This window comes from Martes martes (genome assembly GCF_963455335.1).
Source record: "Martes martes genome assembly, chromosome: 15".
Classification (NCBI taxonomy): Eukaryota; Metazoa; Chordata; class Mammalia; order Carnivora; family Mustelidae; genus Martes; species Martes martes.
The window spans coordinates 42,990,293-43,005,401 of NC_137903.1; positions in this window are offsets into that span (position 1 = coordinate 42,990,293).

Sequence of the window (15,109 nt, forward strand, 5' to 3'; positions counted from 1 at the left end):
CCCTCATTAGGCTCTGCATTGAACATAGAGCCTGCTTAAGATTCTCTCTCTCCCTCTGCCCCTCCCACTTTTTTCTCTCTCTCTTTCTCTCAAAAAAGAAAAAATGTGGGGTGCCTGGGTGGCTCAGTGGGTTAAGCCTCTGCCTTCGGCTCAGGTCATAATCTCAGGGTCCTGGGATCAAACCCTGCATCGGGCTCTCCGCTCAGCGGGGAGCCTGCTTCCCTTCCTCTCTCTCTGCCTGCCTCTCTGCCTACCTGTGATCTCTCATTCTCTGTCAAATAAATAAATAAAATCTTAAAAAAAAAAAAAAGAAAAAAAGAAAAAAGGTTTGGTAGAATTCATCTGTGAAAACATCTGGTCCTGGACTTTTGTTTGTTTGGAGTTTTTTGATTACTGATTCAGTAGGGTTTTTTTTTGTTTTGTTTTGTTTTTTAACTCGCTAATTGCTAGTAATTGGTCTGTTCAAATTTTCTGTTTGTTCTTGCTTTGTTTTGGAAGGTTATATGCTTTTAGGGATTTATCTATTTCTTTTTTTTTTTAAGATTTTATTTATTTATTTGACAGACAGATCTCAAGTAGGCAGAGAGGCAGGCAGAGAGAGAGGAGGAAGCAGGCTCCCCGCTGAGCAGAGAGCCCGATGTGGGGCTCGATCTCAGGACCCTGAGATCATGACCTGAGCCGAAGGCAGAGGTTTTAACCCACTGAGCCACCCAGGCACCCCAGATTTATCTATTTCTTATAGGTTGTTCAATTTGTTGGCGTATAATTTTTCATAATATTTTCTTATAATCCTTTGCATTTGTGTGGTGTCAGTTGTTTTTCCTCTTTCATTTTTGATTACTTGAGTCTTCTCTCTTTTCTTCTTGATGAATCTGGCTAAAGATTTATCAATCTTGTTTATCTTTTCAAAGAATCATATCCTGGTTTCATTGATCTGTTCTATTGTTTTTTAGTCTCTTATTTGTTTCTGCTCTAATCTTTATTATTTCCTTCCTTCTACTGGCTTTGGGCTTTCTTTGTTCTTTTTTTTTCTCTTCTACCTCCTTTATGTGTAAGGTTAGGTTGTTTATTTGAGATTTTTCTTATTTCTTGAGGTAGGCATGCATTATCATACTCCTTCCTTACAACAGTTTTTGCTCATCTCAGATTTTGGATCATTGTGTTTTCATTTTCATTTGTCTTCATATTTTCTTTTATTTCCTTTTTTATTTCTTGGTTGACCCTTTCATTGCTTAGAAGCATGTTATTTAGCCTCCATGTATTTGTGTTCTTTCCAGATTTTTTTCTTGTGATTGAGTTCTAGTTTCATATTGTTGTGGTCCAAAAGATCTGATATGATTTCAATCTTTTTTAAAATTTTTGATACTTATTTTCTGACCTAACGTGATCTACTCTTGAGAATGTTCCCTATGCACTTGAAAAGAATTTTGGATGGAATGTTCTGAATATATCTGTTAGGTCCATCTGATCCAATGTATCATTCAAAAGCACTATTTCCTTGTTGATTTTCTGTCTGGGTGATCTATCCATTACTGGAAGAGGAGTGCTAAAGTCCTCTACTATTATTGTATTACTGTCAATTTCTTCCTTTATGTCTGGTAATAGTTGCTTTATGTATTTAAGTACTCCCAGCTAGGGTGCATAAATCTTTACAATTTGTTATATTCTTTTTATTTTATTTTATTTTCAGTGTTCCAAGATTCATTGTTTATGCACCACACCAGTGCTCCATGCAATATGTGCCCTCCTTAATACTGACCACCAGGCTTATCCACCCCCCCCCAACCCTCTCCCCTCTAAAAACCCTCAGTTTGTTTCTCAGAGTCCACAGTCTCTCATGGTTTGTCCTTCCTCTGACTATATTCTTTTGTTAGATCATATAATCTTTGTCATTCTGTAGTGTCCTTCTTTGTCTCTCGTTGCAGCCTTTGTTTTAAAGTCTATTTTGTTTGACTTTATAAGTATTGCTACCACAGCTTTCTTTTCACTTCCATTACATGTTTTTCCTTCCCGTCACTTTCCGTCCATATGTATCTTTATGTCTGAAGTAGGTCCCCTCTAGGTAGCAGAGAGATGGGTTTTGCTTTTTAATTCATTCAGTTACTTTGTGTCTTTTGATTGGGGCATTTATATAATTTATATTCAAAGTAATTTTTGATAGGTATGTATTATTGCCATTTTGTTACTTGTTTTATGGTTGCTTTTGTAGTTCTCTGTTTCTTTCTTCTTTTGTTGTCATCTTTTGTGGTTTTATAGCATTCTGTAGTTATATGCTTGATTTCTTTTCTCTTTATTTTTTGTGTATCTTTTATAGGTTTTTGATTTATGGTTACTATTAGGTTCATATATAACATGCATATAGAAGTCTATATTAAGTTGATGGTCACTTAAGTTTAAATCCATTCTAAAAGCCTTAAATTTTAACACCCCCCACATTTTATGTATATGATGGTATACTTTATATCCTTTTATCGTGTGAATCCCTTAACTGATTTCTATAAATAGAATTGATTTTACTGCTTTTATTCTTTAGGTTCTCTACTAGTTATTTGGGGATGTCTTAATTTTTCCTTCACTTTTGAAGTACAGTTTTGCTGGACATAGGATTCTTGGTTGACAGGGTTTTTTTTCCCCACCTCCCTCCCCCTTTTTTGGAGTCTTCTGACCTCCAAAGATTCTGAGGGAAATCTGTTGATAATTTTATTGAGGTATGTCAATGTGATATGTCACTTTTTTTGCTGATTTCAAGATTTTCTCTTTGTCATTGTCTTTTGAAAGTTTTATTATAAAGTATCTTCATGTTTGTCTCTGTTTATCCTCCTTGTTTTTTTGAGATTTGATTTTTATATTTATATATATTATGTCTTTCATTAAAATTGGGACGTTTTTAGCCACTATTTCTTCAAATATTTGCTCTGTTCTTTTCTCCTCCTCCTCTTCCTCCTCCTCCTCCTCCTCCTCTTCTTCTTCTTCTTCTTCTTCTTCTTCTTCTTCTGGGGTTCCCACTATGCATATGTTGATTCACTTGTGGTGTCCCACAGGTTCCCTAAACTCTGCTTATTTTTCTCCAATCCTTTTTCATTTTGTTCCTCAGACTCAATGATTTCCACTGCCTTATCTTCAAATTTGCAGATTCTTTTTTCTGGATGCTCAAACATGCTTTTTAAAATCCTTCTAGTGAGTTTTAAATTTTAGTTATTGTACTTTTTACCTCCAGAATTACTTTTTTTTTTAATAAAAGTTTTGTTTATTTGAGAGAGAGAGATTGAGCAAGAGAGGAAAGCACCAATAGGGGGATGGGCAAAGGGAGATGGAAAAGTGGGCTCTCTACTCAGTGGGGAGCCCAATGTGGGGCTTGATCCTGGGACCCTGGGATCATGACCTTAGCCTCCCAGGCACCCCCAGATTACTTTTTGGCTTCTTTTTAGACTTTCTATCTGTTGATATTTCTACTCCATTTTTTTGACTTCTTCCACATTATCTGTTTGTTCTTTGAGCTTCTTTAAGATAGTTGTTTTAGTCTTTATCTAGTAAATTTGCCCACATGTTTTTCAGGGACAGTTGCTGTTGATTTTTTTTTTTTTTTGGTATGGGCTGTTCTTTCTTATTTCTTTGTATGTCTTATAATTTTTTGTTGTTGTTTTTGAAAATTAGACGTTTGAATCTAATAATCTTGTTAACTCTGGAGATCATATTCTCCTTTCATAGGATTTGCTGCTTTTGGTTTTTGGTTTTGTTCATTGCTTTTAAGAAAATACCTTACACTATCTCTGTGCCAAGGATAATTCTGAGGTGTAAACTTAGGGTCATCTCAGGTCTTTTCCGAGTCTGCACCTTTCCCTGAGTGTGTATGATCACTCTCTAATTTTCCTTATATATTCGGTTGCTTTTGGATATTCTTGTCTTTAATGTCTGGATCGTGAATGGGAAAAAAAGAGAAAAAATGAAGAGGGGGAAAAAAGCATCAGCCCTTTAAGTCTCCTGGAAATCATTTTAGTCAGGGGGCAGGACTTGCCATATGGGCAGAAGTACAATAACAATGGCTAACCACCTCTTCATCTGTATCTTCATGATTAGAAGGAGCAATCAGTATTGAGAGCACAGATTCCTGATATTAGCAGGACAGGGTCCTTATTGCCCATCTTAGCTTCTGCAAACTGTATACAGATTGCTCCATAAACACACACATAGCTGCTTCTATGGAGCTAAGAGTGGGGGATGGAAAGTGCAACTGTGCTAAGAGCTAACAGTGACCAAAATTAACCGTAATTTACTGTCCAAGCCTTCCTCTGGAAGTTGCAAGCCTTCAACTGACTCCAAAGTTCCAAAGTAGTTATATCAGGCAGATTCTGGTAGTGCAATTATTGTCTAGGTCAAGAGACAGATCCGTGGTGCTTCTTACTTCACCACCTCCTCAGAATCCTCTTCCAAGACCCAGGATTTTCCATTTGGAAGTCATGTGTTATACAGTTAAGTGGAAAAAACAAGATAGAAAATTGTATGTGCAGTATAAACACATCTAGTTCAGACAACTACAGTACAAACTAAATACACAGGAAAGGGAAAGAAAATAAATGTAAATGTGGTAGTCATCTTTGGTTTAAAGAGAAATTCCTTTTTCTTCTACTTTTCTGTATTTTCCATATTGAAAAATAAAACAGAATGAATTTACATAATAAAACAGTGCATGGATGCTATGCCATAAAGCTATTCCTGGGGCACATGGTTCATATAAAACATGTATAGGTTTCCCATGGTGAGAAGGCTACATTGTCATTAACTCTTGGCTGGCACAGAGTAGGTGCTCGATAAATATTTGTTGAATGAATGAATGATTACGTGTGTGTATGTGTGGGTATGACTTGGCTCACAAAGAACCAAAAGCCTAGTATAGGTGAGGAGTTTTTAATGGAGTGTTACTGAAAATAAAAAGCCTAGATTCTTCACTCTTGGCCCAGCATCAGTTGTTACTGGCCTCAGTGCATCCTTACAGGAGGAAGGTCTACACTGGGGAGAGATGGTTACTTTTTTCAGTAAGCAAGAAGAACCCTGTGTACTGTTACTTTATCCTCCTGATACCCAGGAATAGCCTTGGCTAGAGAAGTTCCTGTCATTATGGATCTTCCAGGATGAGAGGTGCAGAAAAAAATTGCCAGACATATTTACTTTCTGAAAATCTCACCAGGCAAGTTAAATGATTGAAAAAGGTCATCTGGCAATATCTTGGCTGGGCCAAGAAAATAACCCAACATCTTACATTCTTTCTTAAGAGAGATTGGTAATTTTACTTTGCTCTTTTACTTTGCTTTTTGGAAAATGGGATAGAGAATGAGTTTAAGGGGGAGAGAGTCATGACCATTTGTCCACTTCATTTTGAAAGTCCAAAAAATTGAGGTGGCAAAATGTTAAAAGAGAAGCAGCTGAATTATCTCTGTTGTGACACCTAACTGGTACATGTAATGGAATGGGAAACAGAAATCAGGAGAAATTACCGGGCTTGCAGAGAGTTCAATTTTTGAATATTATTAAGGTATTTGAATTTTCTGAGTTACTGTAGTTATTTGGTGCTATGACTTTAAAAGGCTTTTGTGAGTTTTGGAGAAAAAACCATTTTATAAAGCTTTGGTCATTTCTCATCCCCCTCAGTATCTCTTCTGTTAACCAGGCTAGCATCCTTTTAAAAGGGCTAAAGGGAAAATATTGAAAACACATTCTTAAGAAGGCCTTTATCTTAATCTTACCAACATCTAGTCCTCTAGTGATGTAAGATGTAGTTCAAAAAATATCCACAAGCACTGTGTTTAGTGTCTAGATTATACCTTTTTATGAGCAGGGACCTTGCTTATCTTGTTTGCTATGTCTCAGCACCTGTAACAGTGCCCACCACACAGGGGATTCCCAGTGTTTGTTTACTGAATATCATTTGTTTTCTGCCATATCTGTGGTTCGGAGCATCCAAGAGCAGTCAAGTCCCCACCATAAGGTAAACAGGTGGTGGCTTTCATTGTCTCCTAAAACCAGTGGCCTTGCTTCTAGGTGATGTGCTTTGTTGTGATAGGACTTGACAAAGGAGTTGGGGTGGGTTAGGTCAGTAGGAATAGAGTATGGAGGCCATCAGCTTTGTCTGAGGAGGTCCAAAAAGTGGCATATGGGGTGGATGTCAGGGTGGAAATGGTGGTCACTTACACCTATGGCAGGTATGTATGAGACATTTCCATTCTAATAGCAACATTAAGTGAGAAACCAGCCCAGCAACTTAGGTATGGAAGATGAGAACTGGAAATCAGAACCGTGGTAGTTCTGATGAATTCCAGTGATTGTTTTTAGTGGAAAAGCCCTGTGTGTTCTGGGTGCCAATGTGGGGACATTTTACTGGCACTATGTGGCTTCTGTGCCCAGGCTAGCCAGAATGGGCATCTGTGTTACTATTCTGGAAGGAGGCCTGTCTTCTGCCCTCCCCGTTTTAAGACTTCCCAGGCATATAGCACTTAACAGATGGGAAAAGAAATACTCTTCTACCTTGGGGAGAATGGAACTCCACTAGGAAATTCTATTCCTCATCCAAACTCGAGATGCATGCCTTTTGGAATTACCTGAACACTAACCTTTGGAAGCATTTCACCTTCCTTGTGACTTTAATAACAGGGATATTTAGAGATTTTGTTTAGAAGAAAGACAGGGAAGTGTTCCCCTACCATGGAGTCTTAATCTTTAGCCCTATTCCTTGCACTGACTTCTGGTAATTCTTGTTGGACAATGTATGCTTGGGACAAAGAACTCCTAGAAATCAAAGAATCCTTGAAGTTTTACAGAACTAATGTATGGGATCCAAGGGATCTGTACTGGTCACAGCAGGTGTCTGGAACCTCAGGTACCTTCAAATCACCTGGAAGCAGATCTATAGACAGGCTACTGTTCTTAGGTACCCAGAATCAGTGAACTAGTGCTCCCACATGTTTGGTCCTAAGTGGGATTCTAGGCATTCTCCCATGTGAGAATTGACCTGTCCCTCACTCCTATCTAGACTGAAGAACTCCTACTTACCGGTATGATTGTTTGACCTTTGTTCCGATTGGTACACTGCAAAGCCAGTAAGGTCCCTGAACCCTTACTTCAAGGGGACTTTTATTTCACTTGGTCTCTTGGCCCAGTTGTCAGTTTGGAAAACTTGGTTGGGATGATTATATCAACATCATCTGGGAAGATTTTAATAATGACAGATTTCTGGGTTCTTCCTTGGGGATTATGATTCTGTATAAGAAGATGAAAGTTGTAGAATTTGTATTTTTATAAAAGATTCTGATGTGAAACCAGTGTGTCTATGCCCCTCTTTTGGTACTTGGAATATTTGCTGAGGAAAGCTGGTGTCAGGTCCTCTCAGCCCTGTTGCCATGTTGGTGAGGCACCAGGAACTTCAAAACCCTCCAATGGTTTGACAAGAACTTTTACATGGGCCATGGTCATCTTCAAGTAATCTCCATGTTTCTTTTCCCCTGGACACTATCCTTATCTTGTTTAGCCCTTCAAGGGCAGCTCCAAGGAGAAGCTCTCTCAGTCCCATCTAACTGCTCTTGAGACAAGAAATCAGTTTTGCATGAGGTAGACAGTTTTTGATTCCTCTATTCCTCTCATCCAAATCTACCCCTCTACTACCACTTCCTCTCAGGATCATGGACCCATTGTACTTTCTTCTTATGACCTTGGTGCATACTAGTGCTTCCCTTTGGGGAGCAAAGAGTTGGGCAGTGTCAGTCTAAAATCTTAGAATCCTGACTTTCAAGCATCTTTTTTGTGATCTATGGTAAGAAATGCATTTTATATTGTGATTCATTACAAACATACATACCTAAAAAAGTTATGTGTAACACTGTTAACTATCACTACTCCATTATCTATATTCTTCTGTTTAATTAAAATAAAGTAGACTGGCTTAGACTTGCAAAGTTACTTTTATCGCCCCACTAAGGGGGCCCAACACATTTTTGAAAAAAAAAGAAAAAAAGACAGAAATAAAACAAAACTGCCATGAAGATTTTGAGATTGACCTATGCCTGAAATAAGGGAGTAGAGAGCATGAGAAAAATATTCAAACTTTTAACAGATTGTTGGCCTGGTTATCTGCTCTTCAAGATATAGGACAATAATGCTAATTCAATACTTATTTGTTATAACATATCGGTAATGCCCAATGCAGCATATCTGGGAACCGCTGGCATGTTAGCTTTGACTGGGATCTGTGTCCAAATATTTTTTGTGGATTCTGCTTTTGAAAAGACTATAAAGAAAGAAACACATGCCAGACTGCAGGCCATGAGCGATCAAAGACGCTTAATTTTCAACAAGAAGAGATTGAGAAACCTTTATTAAGAATCCATATTGAGGGGCACCTGGGTGGCTCAGGGGGTTTAAAGCCTCTGCCTTCGGCTCAGGTCATGATCCCAGGGTTCTGGGATCAAGCCGCATTGGGCTCTCTGCTCAGTGGGGAGCCTGCTTCCCCCCACCTCCCCCGCCTGCCTCTCTGCCTACTTCTGATCTCTGTCTGTCAAATAAATAAATAAAATCTTAAAAAAAAAAAAAAGAATCCATATTGATTTCAGGGGCGCATGGGTGGCTCAGTTGGTTAAGTATCTACCTTCAGCTCAGGTCATGATCCTGGAGTCCTGGGATCGAGGCCTGCATCAGACTTCCTGCTACTTGGGGAGCCTGCTTCTCCCGCTCCCTCTGCCTGCTGCTCCCCCTGCTTATGTGCGCTCTCTCCTCTGTCAAATAAATAAATACAGTCTTTAAAAAAAAGAAAAAAAGAATCCATATGGATTTCAGAGACCATTCCAATGGACTATATGCTGATATCACGGATTCCTTTTAATAATGGTTCAAATGTAAGGTGTAAAGGCTCCGGAGTCAGGTAAACTTTGATGTGGTCCCTGGCTCTTCCACTTAGCTTTGTGCTCTGGACAAGTTGCTTAACCTCTCTGAGTTTAAGTTGTCTCATCCGTAAGATGGTTGGGAAAGTGGAAATGACCTACCAGTAGGGATATTATGGGGATTAAATGAAAGAGCATAAAATGTTCAGCAGGGTGCATTACGCAGCAATGATTGTAACCTAATGGTGTTATTTGTGTCACATCAAATGCCGGATATAGTTTGGATAGTGGATTTGTTTTTACCTTCATTAGAATGTGTGGACCTCAGTTTGAGAATGTGTGGATAGGGCCCTTATCTAAGCTATCAGTATTATGCCACAATATTCTTGAGCAATTAGTTAGGCATGATAGAGTGGCCAGTAAGACATGGCTAGGCTTCTCACACTCAGTCTGTCAATCCTGTGTTCAAAGATAGGGGGCAGCCTTGTTGCATCCCTAAGGAAGCTTCTCCATCCACTTACAGATTTTTTTCTTTTTTTTTAAGTAGGTTCATGCCCCACATGTTGCCCAATGCAGGGCTCAAACTCACAACCCTGAAATCAAGACCTGAGCTGAGATCAAGAGTTGGACGCTTAACTGAATGAGCCACCCAGATGCTCTGATACCTTAGTCACCTCTTTATATCATAGAGTTAAACTTTGCTATACATTTGGTGCTGGATGGACATGGGGTCCAAGTAACATAGGGCCTTGAGGGCAGACTGGCTGCATCAGTGTCTCCACATTAATCAACCAATGAGGACATTTTCTCCCCAGGAACTTGACAAGAATTCCACTCGACAAACATGGAGGGGGCATCAGTAATTATTATAGTCATAGTACCAGCTAACACATCTTTAGCAATACTTTGTGTTCTAGAAATCTTTACATATATTTTATCATTTACTTATCACAGCGACCATGGAGTAGGTACTGTTATTATCTCCACTTTGAAGATGAGGAAGCTGAGGCATGAAGAGGCAAAGTAATTTCTCCAGCGCTACACAGCAAGTGAACGGAAGCACCGAGCCGGATTCTGGGAGAGCATACAACAACAGCGTTTTGAACCATCCCTTTGGGCTGGTTTGGGCTTTGGCTGTTTCTTGTGAAGGTTCTGGTGAATGGAGGGTGGGGGCTAGGGAAGGTAGTGATGCTTTGACCTGCACAACTGCGAGACAGTTGCATCACTGAGTCTGTGCCTACCAGACTAACAAGCAGGCGTCCCAAACAGATAGCGCCCCCTGACTTAGCTATTGCCAGACAGGGAGAAGTGTTAGGAGTGGAGGTGGTGTAGCACAAGGTGAGCAGGCTGTGAGGACCCTCAGGGATTTCTGTCGGTGTTTGCTGGGTAATGGTCCAGTGGGCTGACTCAGAAATGTCGTGAATAAGGAACTATCCTCTATGGCCTCTCCGTCCCTTGGGCTTTTCCTTTTCTTGCTGGTCACCCTGTGTTATTTAGTACCTAATAAGGTTCAGGCTTCTCTAGAGAGAATTGAAATACCTTGCTTTCTGCACCGCATCTAGGAGCTTCCCTTTTCCAAGCATTGTGGTCAGGAAACCCCTGCATGCAAGGTAAAATATAGCAACTTGATTCGTAAAATTGACTCCTATTGCTTTATTCCCCAAGTTTACAGCACATCACCCTTAAAGCATAAAAGTCTAAACAAATTTATTTTCCGAAGCTTGGATTTGAAGAATCCGCCTTCAGAAGAGAAATACACAGGGGAGTGCTCGTGGCTAGGGGCCCCTCTCCACCTTCTCCTGGCCACAGGGTAGGGTTTCCAGCTGACTGACAACCTTTGAGGCCTAATGTGGAACACTGCTGCTCACTTACCCTTGCTGGAGAGAAGCCAGCTGGTGGGGGAGAGGGTATGTGTGGGGAGCAGCCTCCTCCGCCCACGGTCCTGCTGTTCCTGCCTACTTCTCTCTACCGCGCCTGTAACTGGGCCTCCTTAGTTCCCAGCTTGGCTTGGCAGTACCGCTCTGGGCACCCGTCTCCAAGAAGTCTCTCTGCCTCCCCAGCAACTGGGGCACCCGAAAGGGCAGCGCTGGAGAAGTCTCAGTAACACAGGCCAGCCGGGGAAGAACGCCGCTCCATGGTGTTTGGGCGGGCAGACCTGGAACGAGTTGGCAGGCTTTAGTCCGGTCTTGAGGGACAGGTACCCACATCAGGAAACCACCATCCCAACTGGCCCCTTTTTTGGCAGTCTGAACTGAGAGGCCAAGAAGGGAAAAGGAGAATATAGAATTCCACCCCACCTTAAGGGCGGCCGTGTGGTTGCTGGGGAGCGGAGGTGGGCAGGCCCGGAGGGCCAGGTGGGGAAGGGGGCAGGCACAAGTCATCATGTAGCCCATGAGCTGTGTGCTGGGCCAGCTCTAGCTGCATAGATGTGCCCCAGGAGGGGCACCCACATGCCACAGAGAATGGGTGAAGGAAAATATTTTCTTTCTCCAGCAGTAATTTCCTTCCATGACACTGGTTAAGGACCTCCCCTTCTCCCTCTCTCCACCGCTCCCTCTGGCTGTCGCCAGGAAGGAAAATCCTACTACACACCTGGAATCATAGACCAGACGAAAACACTAAAGGCAGTCACCCGACTATGCACACGTTCTCCAGCTTCCCAGAGGAGCCACACTAAATGGTCTCTCCCAGACGTACCTGGGACTGCGTGCGGGGAGAGCACGGCCTTCTTGGCCCCTCCCTGCACCTACACCCCACAGTGGCTTCTTCAGTGTTATCTGCCTCCGCCCTTGGCCCACCTACCGCTGCTCATCCTGTTAATGCAGCAGGACTGTGAGAGGGGGGAGGCTTTCTGAAAATAAGTCTGAACCCAAAGTGACAAAGGGGGAAGAGACGCTTTCTGAATATTGGATTAAGACTGGCTCCAGGAATATTGATATTCCCATAAGAAAGCCGTTAGCTTGCCCACTGCTTTAGATCCCCATGAATATTTCATTGGTTGATTTAAGCTCTGAGATTTTAAAAACACACAGACACAGACACAGACAAAGCGCCTTTTCGGCAACAGGGCCATCCTGCCGCCCTCCTGTGCCAGGGACTCAGACACAGCTCTGGGATAGTGCCACGTGGCAGCTTTGAGACAGAGTCATCTGTCCACCTAGCAGGCATCTCTCTAAATTTATATCTAACTAGGGACATCTCCTGGTGTGGTCAGGGCAAGGTTTCCAGACGACAGACAGTGGTCTAACACACATCTGTGACTCGCTGAGGAAGCTGACTTCCTCAGCTACCCGCTGCCGAGGGGAACCAGTTCTCAAATTAGCTTATTGTCTTCAGTTGAGTTAATTATGGGAGCAAATCAGTTATAGCATTTGGGGGTAAAGGGAAAATTGAGGCTGTGATTTATATTGCTCTGACCCAAGACAAAAATGGATGTTCATAAAAGGATAGATTTCTTTAAAAAAATGAATATATTTTAAAATATTTTCTACATATTTTCACTTAATTTCAAAATAAAGAGTTTTTTAGTAGTTCCCTTGGCCAACAGGCCTTGCTGCTATGATACTTTGAAATTCTCCTTTCTTCGCTATAAGAAATTCTCATGCCACAGAGGGAAAGAACAGCCACTCAACACGATTTAGAAAAATCTTCCAATCATACTGAAATCTACTAGTCCAAATCCTTTCGTTCCTGAAGTTGAATAATGACAGTCATGAGTGATGCTACATTCATTATGGTGGAGTTTAATATAATGAAAAAGGATTATTGTTTAGAGTGAGAAGACCTGGTGTGTGGATTTAGCTTGGCCACAAAGACTTTGGGCAAGACCCTTCACTCATCAGTTGTTTTCTAGCCTATAATCACTGATTAAATGTTATTATTTTGCTCATGACTTCTTTTGGTCATAAGTGACGAAAACTAAAATTCAGTTGTCATGAACAGAAAAAAAGGAGTTTATCACCTCAAGGAACTAAAAAGCCCAGGGGTGGTTTTGGGGTAACATGATCCAAGGGCTCACATGAATAGCATGAAAATTGGTTTTTCTTGGTTCTGTTTTCTCTGTGTTGGCCTCATTTTCAGGCAGGCTGTATGGTTTGGGTGGAAAGATCACAGCATCTTTAGGTGTATCATCTGTCTTTTCAGCTTCATGTTCAGTGGGGAAAGGACTTCTATTTCCTGGATGCTCAGGTCTTGGTGTGTCTTGGATATAAATCTCATTGGACCACCTTGGGTTACATGTTTATCCCTGAACCAATCACAGTAACTAAGGGGTTCAGTACTGGGGCAAGGCTTACATCGCGTGCCAAGCTCTGAAGTTAAGCCTACTCAAACCATATGATGAGAGAGGAGGAGAATGGACAGTTTCCCAAGGGAAATCAGGGCACCGGTGTTGTATCATGAGTTGGGGAGAAGGTGTGGAAAGGTAAAACTTACATACATTATTTTCAAGGTTCCCAAGTGTCCTCCATGTTGTTGAGTCCCATAGTCAGTTCTCCATCCTCCTGGTACTTGATAATCAGCACCATTTGGCATAAAAGATAATTTCTGCTTTATTTATTTATTTATTTATTTTGTAGAGTTTACTTATTTATTTGAGAGAGAGAGTGAGCGTGAGAGGGAGGAGGGTCAGAGGGAGATGCAGACTCCCCACTGAGTGGACAGCCCAACGCAGGGCTTGATCCTGGAACTCTGGGATCTGGACCTGAGCCAAAGACAGACACTTAACTGACTAAGCCACTCAAGCACCCCTCCTTTCTGCTTTCTTACAGTGTTTTCTTCACTTGGATTCCAGGCCCTGTCTGTCTGCCCTTGAGTCCTTTACTGACTGCTCCTGGGCTGGTTCTTTTTCCTCTCCCTAACTGTATCAGTCAGGACTCAATCAGAAGCCACGCCAATGATCTGAACATTTAAAAAACACAGTACAAAGAATTATTTTATATTAATGATCTGTTTTAGGCACTAGTAAATAAAGCGGGTTAGAGAAGGAGGACAACAGGAGGCTAAGAGATAAGCAAGGAGCAAATGCAGAAACCCATCCACCAGCTGAGATCCAGAGCTCTTTGAGGGGCCTGTGGTTGCTCCAGGAGCAGAAAGCCTGGCAGTGGGGAAGAAACTTGCCAGAGGCCACGGGCTGAAAACTGGATGGTGTGGGCTGCAGCTGGTCCATGAGGACTAAGGTGACGGCTTCCAGACCTCCCACTCAGTTCTCAGTAAAGGGCACAGCATCTAAACTTACCTCACAGCAAATGGCAACACCACTCTTGCAGCTGCTCAGGTTCAAACGCTGGAGCCTGCTTTACTTTCTTTCCCACACTGAATTTTGTCTTTCAGCCAATCCTATTGGTTCTACCTACAAAGTGTATCCAGAATTGGCCCACCTCCACTGCTACCTCCCTGGTCGGCGTCACAGCTCTCTCACTCTTGGACAGTCGCGTTGCCTCCACCACACTCCTTGCTTTGGTCTTTTCGCCACCGCAATCTCAGTTCAGCAGGGCGGCTAGAATGACCTTATAAGAATAAAAGAGAGATTACGACAGTTGTCTGCTCAGGACTCTTCGCTCACATCCATTTTACTCAGAATAAAAGCCTGAAGTCCTTATAATGGTTTACGAGGCTCTAAATGATACGTCTCCCCATTATCTCTGCGACCTCATGCCATTCCTTCTGTCTCACTCCATTCCAGCCATGTCGGCCTCCTTGCTACCTCTCATGCTCAAGGCATATATTTTTCAGATCTTTCCACTTTCTCTTCCCTGTGTCTAGAAGCCATGTGGTTCACTCTCCTACAACCTTCAGTTTCTTGTTCTATGTTACCTTCTCAGGGAAGTATTTTCTTATAATTATGCAGCCTTCCAATCATGGAATGAGTAAGTCATGGGATGAAAGGTACAGCATGAGAAATATAGTCATAACATTGTAATAATAATTGTACAGTGTAATAACATTGTACGGTGACAGATGGTAGTTACCTTTATGGAACATAGCAAAATGTATAAGCTTATTGAATCACTATGTTGTATACTTGAAACTAATATAACATGGTGTGTCAACTATACTCAAAAGAAGAGAAAAAAATTATTTTTTACCACACTTTTCTTCAAAGCACTCACCACTTCTGACACCTAAAATCATGTATTGTTTATTATATTGTCTTTCTCCACTGTAATACATAAATACAAGTTCCATGAGAACAGAGATTTTTGTCTAGGTTGATCATTGATATAATCTTTCTTTTTTTTGATATA